Below are 16,068 nucleotides of genomic sequence, written 5' to 3' on the forward strand. Positions count from 1 at the left end.
AACAAAAACCGTAGCACACTCAAAACGTCGGCTCTGTTTACCTTTCCACTGATGCTACTCGACCCGTTGGCTTTCTGCAGTATTCGCTGTGTTTGTTCGACACAAATCCTGCTTTCCATTAAAGAACTTCAATCCCTGTCCTCTGGTAACTGACCCGAGTCAGTGGCAATAGGTTCTTCTGATCATTAAGGTAAAAACAATGACTGCAGATGCTGAAAACCAAATACTGGATTAGTGGTGCTGGAAGAGCACAGCAGTTCAGGCAGCATCCAACGAGCAGCGAAAACACCACGTCTTCTCCCATCATTGACAAAAACCCCTGGAAATCTCCAGTTAACCTTCTTTGCTCCAAAGAGAACATTCCCAAACTTGGGAATGTCTCCACAAAATGGATATTGCTCATCCCTGGACATGATGCATGTGTTACAATGGGGAAGAGGTTTTGACAAAATATTGTCAGTTAGCAGGTGGAAAAATGTTCAGGAAGTAAAACACAAATCCCAGTCTCCAGCTTTGTGAATCTTTAGAAACACTTTGGGAAGTGGAATTAGAGGAGAATGAAGGATGAACTGTCCGACTGAGCAGAGACAGTCCAGACACCGTCCCCTTGTTTAAGAGGCTGATTGACTCTGATATTCTCGGGACATCAACTGACCCGAGACATTGAAAAAATTCTCTGCACATCAGGAATTCAAACCCATTCTCGGCTCGGGGCCAATGAGAAAATTCGGAAAGAGGCAAAACACTGAAAGGCTCGGAGGGCGATGGCCCCGGTGTCGGAGAGTTCGTTCCTCGTGACATGGATGTGCCTGCAGATGGTGGGATCAGGCTGTCCCCATGTCTCCATAATGAATGTCCAAGGCTTTATTATGGAAAAGTAAAACTGATAGAAGACAATGGTAATTTTGGGCGGGGCAGGTTGAACTATGAATTAAATAGTAGGTTCCTCAAAGACACTTTGCCGGTAGCGCTAGGGCCTGTCTCTGTGGCGCAATTGGTCAGCGCGTTCGGCTGTTAACCGAAAGGTTGGTGGTTCGAGACCACCCAGGGACTGAGTGTTTCTTGTTCTCGCTCCTACCGCTTTCTTGGCTGCGGAGATGCACGTTTTTCATGGTTTCAGGAAAATGTTTCCCAAACGGAAATCTTCTCCACTGAGGCAGGACAAAGGGGTTTCTGAATTTATTGAATTTCTCACGTAAAGGACTGCGGATGCTGAGAATCCGAGACAGAAAGAGAAACTGCTGGAAAAACTCAGCAGGTTTGGCTGTACTTGGATGAGGAAATAAACGAGTTCTGAAATGTTGTCTCTGATTCTCTTTCCACAGATGCTGCCTGACCTGCTGAGGTGCTCCTGCAATTTCTGTTTTTGACTGAACGTCCATTTCATCTTTCGGGATGAAACACCCAGACTCGCCATTTGCAGATATTTCGAAATCTGTGAAGTGATTGGATTCAAACAAACTCAGCAATGATTCACTCTTTCTCAGCTCCACAGGCAGACAGACCTGGGAAAAGAAGCTGTCAGTGTGGTTCTGTATTGGTGGGCCGAGTGGTGAATGCGATGGACATGAAATCCATTCCGGTTCCCCCACGCAGGTGTGAACCCTGCCGACTACAGTTGAGAAACGACATCAAAAGAAAAGGGAGATTGCTCGACGGTTTTTTTTTAATGCAATCAGTGGACAGGTTGAAATATTTCAATCACATTGGGACTGGTCGGGAATCTGTAGCCCACTGCCTGTCAGGGTGGAACAAGCAGATACCCACAGAGCTGCTATTGAGGCTCTGAGCCAAGAGTTTGGAAATGACACTAGAATAGTGAGGGGCGTGAAGTCGTGATCGAAATGAAGCAGGCACCTGAGGACAAGGGTGTTTCCTTTGCCAGTGAAAGATACTGCTTCACAAAGTTGGGCCTGTGGAAGGGAATCAGTGACGGTGATTATCTTTGGTTGTTCACCTTGTGAATGTTCCCATTGCTGCGCATGTCCGTGTTAACGTCAGAACTCTGCAACATGGCGGTGTCAGATCCGCACAGGGCCGGGGCGCAATGGATGATGCATCTGACTCCAGCTCCCTGTTTGAAATGCAGCTCACAGCTTCTTCACACACCCCAATTAATCTTTCTCATTGTCCTGAAGCGGGCATAAGGTTTGAATTCCCGATCTGCAGGAACGACACTCTTTTCACTGTCTCGCGTCAGTAAATGTCCCTGAGAACATCAGAGTCAAGTCACAGGCTGTCAGAGGAGGGGAAGCTGAAATAGCCCCACACACTGCTCATGGGAACATTTCACTTTTCCCAACTCACCGCCCCAACCACTGCGGCTCCTGGGAGTGGAAAGGGAACAAACACCAAAACCCAGTCTCAGCTTTGTAAATCTTCAGGAAATAAGAAAACTGTCCATCCCTTCGGGTCTTCCATCCTGGGCTGACAGCCTTGATTTTAAATGGCTGTCCAGTCAGTGCCGATTCGTTTTGGCTGAAAATAATCTTCCTTATCTCATCCCAGCATTTCTTGCTACAGAGAACTGTGCGGCAGAGTTCATGTATATATTTCCTTTATGGTATTTTGTAAATAACATTCGTTTGCTGGTTGTTTGTATCGGGTATTTCAGGTTCATTAGCCGCTGTTTGAGTGTGTTGGGAGGTTTGTGGGCCACCATGATGCTGAGAGGGTTGAGTTGTCTGGACATCATTTCCCAGATGTCTTTAATGTAAAGTAATGTGGCTAGGGTTTCTGCAGACGTTGTGTCTGCTTGTGTCAGTTTGTTGATGTGAAATCGTCACACTGGGTTTATTGGGTAGGCAAAAGTGAGGACTGCAGAGGCTGGAAACCAGAGTTTAGATCAGAGTGGTGCTGGAAAAGCACAGCAGGTCAGACAGCTTCCGAGGAGCAGGAAAATCGACGTTTCGGGCAAAAGCCCTTCATCAGGAATAGAGGCAGGACGCTTCCAGGGGTGGAGAGATAAATTGGGGGGTGCTGGGCCAAAGGTAGCAAAGAGTACAATAGGTGAATGGAGGTGGGGATGGAGGTGACAGGTCAGAGAGGAGGGTGGAGCGGATAGGTGGGAAGGGAGATTGACAGGTAGGACAGATCATGAGGACAGCGCTCAGCTGGAAGGTTGGAACTCAGGGAAGGTGGGGGGAGGGGAAATGAGGAAACTGGTGCAGTCCACATTGATGTCCTGGGGTTGAATGTATCCGAGGCAGAAGTTGGGGCGTTCTTCCTCCAGGCATCGGGTGGGGAGGGAGCGGCGATGGAGGAGGCCCAGGACCTGCATGTCCCTGGCAGAGTGGGAGGGGAGGTTGAAATGTTGGGCCACAGGGCGATGGGGTTGATTATTGCGGGTGTCCTGGAGATGCTCCCTCAAACGTTGTGACTTGACTCTGCGACGGGGCTCCAGTCTCCCCAATGTAGAGGAGACCGCATCGGGAGCAATGGATACAAGAAACAACTTTGGTGGAAGCCTTCTCAATACCGTGACCCGGGTTCGATTTCCGGACAGGGAAGCAGTTTTCAGTAGGGCTGTCAAACTTCGCTGCCGTCTCCCTGGTGGTCTAGTGGTTAGGATTCGGCGCTTTCACCGCTGCGGCCCGGGTTCGATTCTCGGTCAGGGAAGCAATTTGTAGTGTGCTTTTTTGGCTGCCCATTCTCCTTAAATGCGCTGTCGAGTTACTTATTGGTCTTCGGAGTCACTGGGTGCTGCACTGTGTTGTGGTTCGTTGAAACAGTGCCCTCGTTCAGATTTGTTTGTATGTGCAGGAATGATTACTTCTGTAGCTAAGTACTTGGTTCGCGTGTGTTGCTTTCCTGCAGAGGCTGTTTTGAATTTATCATTGACTGTTCGGTCTACTGTGACATCCAGAAATGGCACTTTGTTGTTGTTCTCCTCTTTTGTTAATTTTATGCCAGGAAGGAGATTGTTGATGGTGTTGTAGGTTTCCTCTAATTTGTTTCATTTTTTGATGACAGAAGTGTTTCATGGGCGTTTCGTTGATTTGTTTGTAGGGCTTGTTACTGAATATGAAGTGGGTGGTAAGGCACAGTTCCACGAGGTTGACAGTGTTATCTTTGCTGCTGAAGTTGGTTCTGTGTTTTTGTCTTTAGTTCTTCGAGTAGTGTCTTCAGTTTTCTTTGGCCACGTTGATGTTAATGGATGTGAACAGGGCTGTTATGTCAAAGAACAACATTATTCCATCCTCTTCTATCTTCGTGTCTTTGGTGTTCAAAAATTCTTGGATGGAGTAAATGGAGTGGCATGTATCTTCGACTTGGTGTTTTAATCCTCAGTGGAGGCCTTTGACAAGTCTGTATATTGGTGTTCCAAGTAGTGAGACTATGGCCTGAGGGGGGCTCCTTGTTTGAAAAAGAGGAGAACAACAATAAACAGCATTCTTCGATGTCACAGTAGAGCGAACAGTCAATGGGGAACTTCAAACTAGCATCTACAGAAAAACAACACACACAAACCAAATACTTAACCACAGAAGCAATCATCCCAACACCCACAAACGAAGCTGCATCAGGACATTATTTCAACGAGCCACGACACACCGCAGCACACAGAAACTACGAAGACCACAAGAGAAAAACGTATATAGTGTATTTAAGGAGAACCCGTCCCCAATAAACCCATTCCGCCGATTTCCCAGTGATGCTTCCAAGCTCACTCTCAAAAATTCGGTTTGTCCCTCCATTCTTTCCTGTTTGTTTTTTGTGGGTTTTGAAAGCGTTCCCAATCCTCTGACTGAGTATTGGAGTTGGGAAGGTAAAAACAATGACTGCAGATGCTGGAAACCAGATTCTGGATTAGTGGTGCTGGAAGAGCACAGCAGTTCAGGCAGCATCCAAGTAGCTTTGAAATCGACGTTTCAGGCAAAAGCCCTTCGTCAGGAATAAAGGCAGTGAGCCTGAAGCATGGAGAGATAAGCTTATCTCTCCATGCTTCAGGCTCACTGTCTTTATTCCTGACGAAGGGCTTTTGCCCGAAACGTCGATTTCTAAGCTGCTTGGATGCTGCCTGAATTGGAGTTGGGAAGTTATGTTGTGGCTGTACAGGACATTTGTGAGACCACTTTTAGAATATTGTGTGCAATTCTGGTGTCCCTCCAATCAGAAGGATATTGTGAAATTTGAAAGGGTTCTGAAGCACCAATGGGTCCACAGAGGGGAAGAGGCCCTTCTACTGCCCTGAGTGTGGGAAGGCCTTCAGTGACTCCTCTGCCCTGCTGACGGACCAGTTGGTCCACACCGGGGAAGGCTGTTCTCCGGCCCCAAGTGCGAGATGGCCTTCAGCAGTTCTTCCCACCTGTTGAGACACCAGTGGGTCCACACTGAGAGGCCGTTCTTCTGCCCCAACTGCAGGAGGGGCATTGCTCTTTCCTCCGATGTACTGGCCCATTGGTGTGTCCAAATGGTAGAGAGGTCGTTCAGTTGCCCTATGTGCAGGAAGGCCTTCAGCAATTCCTCGGCCCTGCTGAGGCACCAGTCTATCCACACCGGGGAGAAGCCATTCTCCTGCCCCGAATGTGGGAAGGTCTTTACCTGCTCATCCACACTGCTGAATCACCAGCTGGACCACACGGGCGTGTTTGGGGGGGGGGGGGGGGGGGGAGAGGGGACAGTGGCGGAGGAGGGGAGGCCATTCTGCTGCCCTAAGTGTGGGAAGGCCTTCAGCAATTCCTCTGCCCTACTGAAGCACCAATGTGCCCACACCTGGGAGATGCCCTCCAGCTGGACCGAGTGTGGGAAGAGGTTCATGTTTTCCTACAACTTGCGGAAGCACTAGCGGGGGCACCAGCGCTCCCAGCAATCAGATCCGACCAGTGATGATGCCTTCAGTCACCTCCCAGGTCTGAACCTCCTGCCATTTCTGACAGTGGGTGCAGTGGGAGAGTCGGTGGGCTGTTTTAGTCTTCTGCTGGACTGCAATTGCCTTCCCGACACCCCACAATCACAACTCCATGGTGGCTCAGGGTTAGCACTGCTGCCTCATGGCACCAGGAACCCAGGAATAATTCCACCCTTGGGAGTCTGTGTGCAAGTTATGGAGGGTAGGAAAATGGATCTGAGTGGGTTAGTTTTCCGAAGATCAGTGCAGATCTGTTTGGCTGAAGGACCTGTTTCCACATTGTGGGGGTTCTATGATTCTATGAGCTTTGCCTTCAGTGGACACTGTTGCTCATTGAGCCCGGGACTGCACATTGCCAATGAAATGATCCAGAGAAACCTAAGATCGCAGACCATCGGAGAAGAGGTTTGGCCTACTCTGCCATTCGTTAGTAACAAAAGTATTGGATGAGATTAGCTACAGTGTGGAAACAGGCCATTTGTCCCAACAAGTCCACACTGACCCTCTGAAGTGTAACCCATCCAGACCCATTTCCCTCTGACTAATGTACCTAACTCTATGGGCAATTCAGCATGGCCCATCCACATGACCTGCACATCTTTGGTTTATGGAAGAAAACAGGACCACCCAGAGAAAACTCACTCAGACATTGGGGGAAAGTGCAAATTCCTCACAGACAGCCACCCAAGGCTGGAATCAAATCTGGGTCCCTGGCGCTGTGAGGCTGCAGTGGTAATCACGGAGACACTACATATTGCAACCCGAAGTTGGCAAGCCGGGGGTTGGGAGAATACAGCAAGCCAGGCAGCACCAGGATGTGGAGTAGTCAGCGTTTTGGGTATTAACCCTTCTTCATGACTGAAAGAGTGACTTATCTATGAGAAAAGATTTACATGAATGTTGCTGGGGGTTGGAGGGTTTCAGCTGCAGGGAGCGGCTGAATAGCATGGGGTTGTTTTCACTGGAGCATCGGAGGCAGAGAAGGGACCTAATACCGGTTATAAAATCATGAGGGGCATTGACAGTGTAATAGACAATGTCCTTTCTTGGGTAGGGGAGTCCAGAACTAGAGGGCACAAGTTTAGGGTAAGAGGCGAAACAAATTAAAGGGACAACTTCTTCATGCAGAGGGTGGTACTTATATGAAATGAGCTGCCAGAGTATATGGGTCAGGTGCTGTCAAATGGGAGTAGATTAATATAGGATATCAGGTCAGCATGGACAAGTTGGACCGAAGGGTCTGTTTCCATGCTGTACGTGTCTCTGACTACTGGTCCTGATGTAAGTTTAAAATAGAGTCCAAGTAACTTTGAATAGTTCAATCTTGTTGAGCTCACCTCCTGAAAAGTTTCAGATGAATCCCTCTGAGAGATACTGTTTAAACATGCTGAGTTGGACAAAGTATCCCATCAAGTCCAACACAAACCCAGAGTTGAAGAAGTCAGAAGTCAGAACACCAAGGGGACCAAAACTGATCACAATATTCCAGGTGCAGCCTCATCAACGTCCTGTATAACGACAACATAACTTGCCAACATCTGTACTCAGTTCCCTAACTGATGAAGGCCAGTGTGCTGAAACCTTTCTTCACTGCCTTATGTACCGATGTAATCAGAGATATAGGACCTCCTTTAAACTGATCCACGGTCCAGCTGCTGGGAGCACAGAAGTAGAGAATTGCTGCGTGAGTGTGCTGGGTAGATAACCCAGAGGTCGATGGGTAAAAACCATGTGATTCTATTGCTCAATGTCTCTGTAAGCTGCTTTCATATACAAAGGCTCTCTGTTCTGCATCTTGCCTTTGCATCTGCTTCCCAAAGCTTCTTCAGTGGAGGCGTGGCCGCTGGAGCCCAGGAGTTCAACAACCCCCCAGCGCTGGAGGAAGGTCCAAGCTCCAAGAAGCGCGGGGTACGGCTGGAAGCTGGATTTGCTCAATGCTTGTATTTTTAACTCATTTAAATGGTACCTCCTGTAAGGGGCTATGGTTTACATTAAAACCGAAGGATCATATCAGAGTGTTTATATTTAGCAGTGGTGGTTGGTAAAATGCACTTTCTGGGGGAGCACTTTCTATGATGCTGCATTTCTCGCCTTCTGCCCTTCCCCCATTTCTTATCTCCCATCTTGATTTTATATTTTTTTGGTCAAATTTAATTTCAGATTAATCAGACTTGCGATTCACTGTATGCCATTAATTTGTTTGTTCGAATAGTTCAAGTCAAAATTAATGCTGTAATTTAATTTCTGATGTCAGAGTTTGACATTGAATGTGCAGGTGTGAATACCAGTAAGTTGTGAAAATAAATCAAGAACTTGTGGTTTTTAACAAAAAGAGCAGTTCACTGATATTCATGGCATCGTCTCATTTGGGTGTGATGATTCAAATCTGACCAACAAACCGTTTCATGCAGTCATCCAATTGAATAAAAATTTTCTTTAATTTAATAAAAGAAAATAATTCTGGCAGGCTAAGACTTATGCAATGTATTAATAAGATTATGTCCATTGCTCGCAATATGGTCTCAACCACATTGGGGAAACTGGATGCCAACTAACCGAATATTTCAGGGAACAACTCTTGGACTCTAATTCTAACCGACACACCGCCCTGTGGCTAAACACTTTATCCCACCCTCCTCTAGCTTATCTCTCCACGCTTCAGGCTCACTGCCTTATTCCTGATGAAGGGCTTTTGCCCAAAACGTCGATTTCACTGCTCGTTGGATGCTGCCTGAACTGCTGTGCTCTTCCAGCACCACTCTTCCAGTATTTGGTTTTCAGCATCTGCAGTCATTGTTTTTACCACTTTAACTCCCCCTCCCATCCCACCAAGGACATGCAAGTCCTGGGCCTCCTCCACTGCCAACCTCTTGCTACCCGACACTTGTAGGAAAAACACCTCAACTTCTGCTTTAGGACCCTCCAACCACATGGTATCAATGCAGTTTTCATCAGTTTCCTTATTTCCTCTCCCCCACCTTGTTCCAAATCCAACCTTCCAATTCGACACCAACCTCTTGACCTGTCATAACTGTCCACCTTGCTTCTCACCTGTTTACTTCACCCTCATCTCTGACCTATCACCATCAATCCCTACCTCCATCTACCTATTGCACTCCCAGCTGCCTTCCCTCCAGCCCCACTTCCTTCCCATTTATCTCTCAGCCCCCTTGGGCCACCCTTTATTCCTGATGAAGAGCTTATGCTCTAAACCAAGACTGTGATGAAGCAACATCCTCAACAAATAGGAAATAGCTCCCAAGTCAGATTTCATCCCCTCTTCTGTTTCCCAGTTCTTTCAGAAATAAGGAATGTCTTTTTCTTCCACTAGAAAGTGGTCTTCCCCTTTGTGCTGTCTGAAGTGTTATCCCTCACCACTCCTTCAGACACCTTTTAAGAATCCTTTCAACCTGTTTTCCTAACAATTGTGGAGGTGACCAAAAGCAAACATTTCACTTCTCCTCAATGTCCCATTTCTCCTCCTATGAGCCATTTTGTCATGTTGTCGATGTTACAAGCAGCCGAGTGCACTTGGTTTCTGAATTGAAATTTGGCCATTGAAGTGAACAGGATTAATATTTATCGACGGCTAGCTGTGTTTGCACTAACTGTAATTTTCCACCAATACGATGTCTTTTGTTCCACCAAAACTGGAAACAATGATCTGTGTTTATATTGCAGTCGGATGTAGAAAATCATCCCAGCGATCTTCACGTTATTATAGTTTACTGAGGCCATAACATCATTACGTGGCAGTTTGATGTGACTAAAACCTGGATGGAAATCTCTAGATTATGTTGTAAAAACATCGGTATAATGTTATCCACACTGCGCTGTCACCAACTGAACGAAGCGGCTGTGTGTTTAAATCCCGTGATGAAGTTTGTGTTCGACTTCTCACATTGCGGGGAGCTGAGCATTTACCCAAACAATGGGCACACCACCTCCCTGACACAGTGTGTACAAATCAAACTGACAGCAAAGATTCACATGTGATCGAAAGCTTCTGCAAAGAGCTTTCGATACAACCAACATACGGAGTGAACGTACTCCTTTCTTCATTTGAAATGTTAGATGTTGATTGTAGTGAGCCTGACGTGATTTGAACACACAACCTTCTGATCTGGAGTCAGACGCGATACCGTTGCGCCACAAGCTCACAGATGACCCATGCGCTCTATTCATGCTTAAGGGAAGTGATCGCACTACAATGATTTTACGTTCATGTCTGTTCTGTTTCTCCCCCTTCTCCTTCTGTCTCTCGAAACAATTTCCAACTCTCTCTCAATGAAAAGCTGAAAGAACTGCGGATGCTGTATATCAGGAACAAAAAACAGGAGTTGCCGGTGACCCTTCCACAGAACAGATGGTGATTGGGAAAATACCGGTTTATATGCAGGAGATATTGTGGGAGGAAGGCGGAGATCAGGACAGAGCCCAAAGCGAGGGAAGAACTGTTGGACAGAAAAAGGAGTTGATAACGATCTGCGTGGAGTGGGGGTGGGGGGGGGGGGGTGGGGTGGGGGGAGGGGTGATTAACTGTTAATGGACACTGTTCGTGGTTAAGGAGTGTGGAATGACAGACTATGTGATAACTGGGCTTGGTGTGTGTGGAAGGGACGAGGATACCATGGAGTTCAGGCCCTAGAATTATTGAATTCGATATTGGGACCAGAGGGATGTATGGTCCCCAAGTGCAATATTCGGTGCTCTTCGTTCTGCTGGTGCTGAGCTTCGCTGGAACACAACAGCAAACCTGAGACAGAGATGTTGGACAGGGAACAGGGTGGGGTGTGGAATTGGCAGGCAACTGGAAGCTCAGGGTCTTTTTTTGCAGGCAGAACGTAGATGTTCTGTGCAGCAGTCACCCAGTTTACGGTTCGTTTTCCCCAATGTAGATGAGGCCATATTGTGAGCAGCAAATGCAGTAGACTGGGTTGTGGGTAGTGCAGGTAAAGTGCTGCTTCACCTGGAAGGTAAGTTTGGCCCCTTGGATAGCGAGGAGGGAGCAGGTAAATGGGCTGGCGTCACACAATCGGCACTTGCAGGGGAAAGTGCAATTCAACCTGCAAGTTTACTTTGAGAAAATCCTGGACTTGAACTCCCAAGTCTCTTTGCATTTCGGATTTCTGCATTTTCTCCCCATAATCTTCTGTTCCAACAGTGACTATCTATGTCAGGGCAGCACCCGTGATTTCCTGACATATGGATTGTATTTGGGGATATCAAGGAACGTCAGGAACTGTGAGTACCTCAGGAGGAATCGTTATTCCTGGGGGAGGCAGAGAGGAATGTGGTGTGATCCTGTAAACTCCAGAACTTTGATAACTTCATGAGTCAGCAATAACTCTTTCTGGACCAAGAAACGAAAGGGCCAATGAGAAACTGCTACAAGGGAGTTAACAAATAACATACATTAACTATCGCTGGGCAGGAGGAGGCAAAACAATGAGCTGTTCCTTTGGACAGATGATATAATGGTGTTTAATAACTGTGTGACAGAAGGACAATTAATTCTGCCTGTAGAAGGAACGCCTTGGCGTAAAGGGGTTAATTGCAGGACAGGCTGTTTCAAACAGGTGGAAAACCCTCAAGGATAAGAAGGTAAGCTACAGACCTGAGGTCTCCAGAAGTGTGGGGAGGTGGTGTCAAAATCTAAAGCCTAGCACACTCACGCAGCACTACTCTGCTTCTGGGCTCTCAGCAGCTGGATTGTGTATCAGTTCAATGTAGGTCCTATATCTCTGACAACATCGGTACACAAGGCAGTGAAGAGAGGTTTCAGCACACTGGCCTTCATTGGTTAGGGAATTGAGTACAGATGTTGGCAAGTTATGTTGTAGTTATACAGGACGTTGATGAGGCCGTACCTGGAATATTGTGATCAGTTTTGGTCCCCTCGGTGTTCTGACTTCTGACTTCTTCAACTCTGGGTTTGTGTTGAACTTGATGGGATACTTTGTCCAACTCAGCATATTTAAACAGTATCTCTCAGAGGGATTCATCTGAAACTTTTCAGGAGGTGAGCTCAACAAGATTGAACTATTCAAAGTTACTTGGACTCTATTTTAAACTTACATCAGGACCAGTAGTCAGAGACACGTACAGCATGGAAACAGACCCTTCGGTCCAACTTGTCCATGCTGACCTGATATCCTAAATTAATCTAGTCCCATTTGACAACACTTGACCCATATACTCTGGCAGCTCATTTCATATATGTACCACCCTCTGCATAAAGAAGTTGTCCCTTTTTATATATTTCGCCTCTTACCTTAAACCTATGCCCTCGAGTTCTGGACTCCCCCAGCCCAGGGAAAAGACCTTGTCTATTACCCTGTCCATGCCCCTCATGATTTTGTAACCTCAATTAGATCACTCCGCTGCCTCCGATGCTCCAGTGAAAACAGCCCCAGCCTATTCAGCCTCTCCCTGTAGCTCAAACCCTCCAACCCCCAGCAACATTCCCGTAAATCATTTCTCATAGATAAGTCACTCTTTCAGTCCTGAAGAAGGGTTAAGACCCAAAACGCTGACTACTCCTCACCCTGGTGCTGCCTGGCTTGCTGGCTCCCAACCTCCTGCTTGCCTACCTCGGGTTGCAATATGTAGTGACTCAGTGGTTACACCTGCAGCCTCACAGCGCCAGGGAACCAGGTTTGATTCCAGCCTTGGGTGGTTGTCTGTGAGGAGTTTGCACATTCTCCCAGTGTCTGCGTGGGTTTTCTCTGGATGATCCTGTTTTCTTCCATAAACCAAAGATGTGCAGGTCATGTGGATGGGCCATGCTTAATTGCCCATAGAGTTAGGTACATGGGTCTGGATGGGTTACTCTTTGGAGGGTCGATGTGGACTTGTTGGGATGAATGGCCTGTTTCCACACTGTAGCTAATCTCATCTGCACTACTTTTGTCTCTAACTAATGGCAGAGTAGACTCGTCCGGCCCATTGGTCTAACATCTGCTCTGATGGTCTGGCGGTCTTAGGTTTCTCTGGTTCATTTCATTGGCAATGTGCTATCCCTGGCTCAATGAGAAGCAGTGTCCACTGAAAGCAAAGCTCATAGGATCGTAGAACTCCTACAATGTGGAAAAACAGGTCCTTCAGCCCAACACATCTGCACTGATCTTCCGAAGACTAACCCACTCAGATCCATTTTTCTACCCTTCATAAATTGCACACAGACCCCCAAGGGTGGAATTATTCCTGAGTTCCTGGTGCCATGAGGCAGCAGTGCGAACCCTGAGCTACCATGTTGTTGGGTTTGTGGGGTGTAGGGGGGGCAATTGCATTCCAGCAGAAAACAATAACAGCCCAACTACTCTCCCACTGCACCCACTGTCAGAACTGGCAGCAGATTCAGTCCTGGGGGGTGACCGAAGGCAGCGTCACTGGTGGGATCTGATTGCTGGGACCGCTGGTGCCCCCGCTGGTGCTTCCGCAAGTTGCAGGAAAACATGAACCTCTTCCCACACTCGGGCCAACTGAAGGGTCTCTCCCCAGTGTGGACACACTGGTGCTTCAGCAGGGTGGAGGAATTGCTGAAGGCCTTCCCGCTTTCAGGGCAGCAGAATGGCCTCCCCCTCCCCCACCCGTGTGGACTAGCTGTTGCTTCAGCAGTGTGGAGGAGCGGGTAAAGCACTTCCCACACTCGGGCAGGAGAACGTCTTCTCCCCGGTGTGAACGGACTGGTACCTCAGCATGGCTGAGGAATTGCTGAAGGCCTTCCAGCACTTCGGGCAACTGAACGACACCTCCCCCATGTGGACCCACCAATGGTAGATTTACTTGGATATAACTGCGTGACTTTACATATTAAGATATCCCTTTGAATGTGCCCACATCCGTTTGAAATGTAATCTCGTTTATTTAAACCTCTTTATTTGCAGAAATACCCGTTAAAATGTCCACGTCCGTTTAAAATGCAGATTGTTCCCTTTAGATATGACGCCGTTCCGTTAGATGTCGGAATATCTGTTTAAATTGAGCCGTGAGCTTTCCCAATGTAGACAGGGCTCCTCGGAACGTGGCAGTGTCCCCCCTGCAGCTGCAGAGCGAGACAGGAGAGTTTGTTTTTGTGAATGAGCAGTTGTAGCGCGAGGTGTCTGTTGCTTGGTGACGGTGAGGCTCCCCCGGCCCCGCCCATCCCCCTGAGCTGACGTCACGCGGGGGTGAAGGCGGTTGGGAGGAGAAGTCGCTCGAGCGGGGAAGGGGCGGCCGTTAGGAAAATGGCGCCGTGCGGCCCCGGGGCAGACACCCGTCACTGGGCACCGCCGCCTTCCTGGTGCAGCTGCTGTGTCACGGCCACACCGCCCGGCTGTACAGCAGGCAGGAGCCGGTGACCATTCTGGAGGCGGATGGGGTTAAGGGCCTGTTTGGGAACCCGTCGGCCGCCTGGGTGGTGGAGTTCTACTGGTCGTGGGGCGGCCCCTGTGTCAACTCTGGGGCCACCTGGAAGGTACTGGGCCCGGGAGGTGAAAGGTGAGGCAGGTTGGGGGGGGGGACGGAGGGGAAGGAATGTGGGGCCTGTCCTGTCCTGTCATAGTGACATTTTACACTCACTTTACATCTGATTTTACTGGGGCTTGTGCTGTTTACCCCCTCACTGTTTGTTTAATCCTTGTGCTGTTTACCCCCTCACTGTTTGTTTAATCCTTGTGCTGTTTACCCCTCACTGTTTGTTTCATCCTTGTGCTGTTTACCCCTCACTGTTTGTTTAATCCTTGTGCTGTTTACGCTTTGCTGTTACTTGTGCAATTCCCTAGGGGAGTGTGTAAATACTATTGAAGGAGATTATGCACCAGCATGTCTATGTTCCTCAGTCATTGAAGGGGCAGGACCTGTTGAGAATGGTTGGTCAAGTGTGTGGTGTACTAAACCTTCATAATATGGATATAGTTATGATTTGGAGATGCCAGTGTTGGACTGGGGTGTACAAAGTTAAAAATCACACAACACCAGGTTATAGTCCAACACGTTTAATCAGCTGATGAAGGAGTGTCGCTCTGAAAGCTAGTGTGCTTCCAATTAAACCTGTTGGACTATAACCTGGTGTTGTGTGATTTTTAACTGGGTATAGTTTGTTATTTGGTAAAATATACTTTTTATTATTTAGAGTCATTGAGATGTACAGCACGGAAACAGGCCCATTCGGTCCAACCTGTCCATGCCAACCAGATATCCTAAATTAATCTAGTCACATTTGTCAGTACTTGGCTCATATCCCTCTAAACCTTTCCTATTCATATACCCATCCAGATGCCTTTTAAATGCTGTAATTATACCGACTTCCACTACTTCCGCTGGCAGCTCATTCCATACATGCACCACTCTCTGCATGGAAATGTTGCCCCTTAGGTACCTTTTATATCTTTCTGCTCTTACCCTAAACCTATGCCCTCTAGTTGTGAATCTCACCCCAACACTGCGGAAAAGACATAAAAACATTGAGCAGCCACACAAATGCAAAAGCAATAAAATATCAAGCCACATGGGGAAAATAATTATGGCTCTACCCTTTTTGTTCTCCGATAGACATTTAGACATTTAAGATCTGTCAATCACACCAGGATCGCCACAGAGCATATTGTGTAAACTCCTCAATGTCAACAAGCAGGGCACCAGTGTCACCAAAACATTGGGCATGTTCCTCACTGTCGGCAGAAAAAGGGCAAAACCTACTTTTGATGGACCAATAAGGAGCACTGGAGGACCAGAAGGACACTTGTCCTCCTGCCATTCAGAGCTCCCCTATTGGTGAATGCGGACGTTGGGCCATGAGGTTCTGAAGCTCCTGCTCCTCCTCTCTCTCAATAAAGATTGAGCTTCACCTCAGACTGCAACTTCCTTCCTCTGTCCAACATCTGAGAGTACGGCACTCTTTTCTCACCCCCTTTTCCATTTACGTTTCATTCTAGGGAACAATTGTTGACTTGGAGCAACTGAAAGGAATAGGAGTGAATCCAACGATGGGACAGACTGTGGAAAAGTTAGTCCAGGCCTTTGTCTCAATTGGCAAAATAGATCGGCAGGAGATTGGAAGAACGCAGCAAGCCAGGCAGTATCAGGAGGTGGAGAAGTCGAGGTATCTGGTGCACCCCTTGTTCAGGACTGGGGGTGGGTATAGGGAGAGCTGTGGAACAAGTGTGTGCTGGGAGCAGGGTGATGAAGTGGGGATAGGTGGAGACAGATAGAGGATACGACCTGGTTGGTGAATG

The 16,068-nt window shown here is 47.7% G+C and overlaps 1 protein-coding gene and 3 non-coding genes across 4 annotated transcripts in view; 3 read left to right on the top strand and 1 right to left on the bottom strand.

The window, feature by feature from the left end:
• The first annotated feature begins 979 nt into the window (after window positions 1-979).
• trnan-guu (transfer RNA asparagine (anticodon GUU)) lies at window positions 980-1,053 on the top strand. The gene has a single exon. It is a non-coding gene; the product is annotated as a tRNA-Asn (tRNA).
• Window positions 1,054-3,546: 2,493 nt separating this feature from the next.
• On the top strand, window positions 3,547-3,618 carry trnae-uuc (transfer RNA glutamic acid (anticodon UUC)). The gene has a single exon. It is a non-coding gene; the product is annotated as a tRNA-Glu (tRNA).
• A 6,320-nt stretch (window positions 3,619-9,938) lies between these two features.
• trnaw-cca (transfer RNA tryptophan (anticodon CCA)) lies at window positions 9,939-10,010 on the bottom strand. The gene has a single exon. It is a non-coding gene; the product is annotated as a tRNA-Trp (tRNA).
• A 3,993-nt stretch (window positions 10,011-14,003) lies between these two features.
• Window positions 14,004-16,068, top strand: part of LOC140460045 (uncharacterized) — a 911,064-nt gene continuing 908,999 nt past the window's right edge. The window contains exon 1 of the mRNA XM_072554452.1: window positions 14,004-14,332. The gene's annotated coding sequence lies outside the window, so the exon portion shown is untranslated. The remainder of the gene's footprint in view (window positions 14,333-16,068) is intronic.

This window comes from Chiloscyllium punctatum, chromosome 36 (assembly GCF_047496795.1).
Source record: "Chiloscyllium punctatum isolate Juve2018m chromosome 36, sChiPun1.3, whole genome shotgun sequence".
NCBI classification, from domain to species: Eukaryota; Metazoa; Chordata; class Chondrichthyes; order Orectolobiformes; family Hemiscylliidae; genus Chiloscyllium; species Chiloscyllium punctatum.